General features: G+C 38.0%; 1 pseudogene; it reads left to right on the top strand.

The window, feature by feature from the left end:
- Positions 1–215: 215 nt before the first annotated feature.
- On the top strand, positions 216–1,766 carry LOC116144137 (annotated as a pseudogene).
- Positions 1,767–2,128: the final 362 nt, after the last annotated feature.

Here is a 2,128-nt window from a genome sequence, read left to right as displayed (position 1 = left end):
TGAACTTGTTAATTCTCTAGCGTCAACTACTCATGAGGTCCTGGATAATTCTGTTAATGATCAACATAGAGCTCAGAAGTCAGGTTCTGCATATAACAAGGTTCAAGAGGTTCAAAACTCCAATGCTTGTCTTGGTATTCAGAGCCACTCAAAGTATTCTTAATGAGCCAACAACTGCTGCTGAAGCATTGATCATACCCGAATGGAAGTTTGCAATGGAAGATGAGTTTAAAGCCTTGATAAAGAATGAAACATGGTCTCTAGTACCTTATACACTAGATATGAATATAGTAGGGTGTAAATGGGTGTTTAAGACAAAGTTGAAGCCTGATGGAACCCTACAAAAATACAAAGCTAGACTAGTAGCTAAAGGGTTCCAACAAACTCCTGGACTTGACTACTTTGACACTTTTTCACCGGTTATCAAGCCTGCTACAATAAGGATCATTTTGTCTCTTGTAGTGCATAATCAATGGGATATTCAACAGATTGACATTAATAATGCCTTTCTCAATGGTGACTTGACATAATCAGTTTTCATGAAGTAGCCTAAAGGTTTTACGGACTCTAAGCTTCCTCATCATGTTTGTAAGCTTAACAAAGCTTTGTATGGTTTAAAGCAAGCCACCAGGGCATGGTTTGATAAAATGGAGCACTCCTTGCTTGATTAGGTTTTGTCAGCTCCATATCAGATTCAAGCTTGTTTTATTTGAAACAAGGTTCCCAAATCATCTATCTTTTAGTATATGTAGACGATATACTAATTACGGGGACAGATTCATCACTAATCAATCAATGTTTATTATTTGTACTACTAGTAAACAATTATGTTTCATAGATTTACATAAAGATGAATCATCTGAGAATTACATATTTCCTCTAGAAACAAGACTTGGAAAGTTGATTGTTCCTTTTTGCAATACCACATGTCATTGATTTAAGTCAAGCAGTTGGTCATAATCGAAGTGATACAATCCAGCAAATATTGAAGGCCAGCAAAGGGTTTGAATTTTTCCAGGTTCACACTTCACACGTCTTTCTCTCACAAGTTTCTCGAAGTGATTTTGCTTTTTTGTAAGAATGAATTGTTTTTTTTTTTAATAAATTTATTTCATTCTGGAAACTAGATCACAAACCATGGAGTTCCAGAGAAACTAATAAATGAGGCCATGAGTGTCTTCAAGGAGTTCTTTGAGATGCCTGCTGAGTACCAGGCAAGTGTGTATGCTGAGGATCCAAATAAAAGCTGTAGGCTTTGCACAAGTTCGGCAAATTATAATCGTGAAGAGATTCACTATTGGCGTGACAACTTGAGACATCTTTGTCATCCTTTGGATGAATGCCTACAACAATGGCCTGAAAGGCCAACTAGATACCGGTAAATCTTACTGTTTTACAATTTTACATATTTTATATGAAGGCGAAATTCTGTGTGATGGATGATTTATTTCATATCTTATTTATGTTAGTGAGGTTGTAGGGGCATATTCAATTGAAGTAAAGAAATTGGGTTCAGTGATCTTGGAGCCAATTAGTGAAGGACTGGGACTAGAAACTGGTTACTTGAGAGATGAACTAAGTGAAGAGTCATTAGTATCAGTTAACTATTATCCACGGACCCAAGCTTGACCTTGGGAATTCCTAAACATTGTGACCCTAATGTCACGACCAGCCTGCTTGCCGACTCAAGCATGCTGCACGTTCACGTTGCTTACGGATTAAGTAGACTTCCGGATGAAGCAGACTTAAGAGTTAAGTTAACTTAATAGCTAAGTTAACGACTCAGCAGCTAGGTTCGGCGACTAAGCACCTTCATTTCCAAGGTTGCACAAATACGCGCCACCCACGAGCTTCATTTCCAAGGTTGCACACATGCGTACCACCCACGAGCTTCGTTTCCAAGGCTGCCCCAATGCTTGACACCCAAGGTTTTCTAATGCTGAAGCATGTAGCTTAGTCATACATTTATTTGAGGAGCTTGAGCCTATAAATAGCCAACTCCACCATGTAAAGTTCATAACTTGAATTCCATCAATATACAGAGTTTATATTTTCTCTATACTTTTCTCTCGTTTATAAGCTTTTAGCCTGTGAGTTTGTGTGAGCGTTAGGCTGCTTAACTCATTTC

The sequence above is a fragment of the Pistacia vera genome, unplaced genomic scaffold (genome assembly GCF_008641045.1).
Source record: "Pistacia vera cultivar Batoury unplaced genomic scaffold, PisVer_v2 Contig439, whole genome shotgun sequence".
NCBI lineage: Eukaryota > Viridiplantae > Streptophyta > Magnoliopsida > Sapindales > Anacardiaceae > Pistacia > Pistacia vera.
This window is presented reverse-complemented; position numbering and strand designations above follow the sequence as displayed.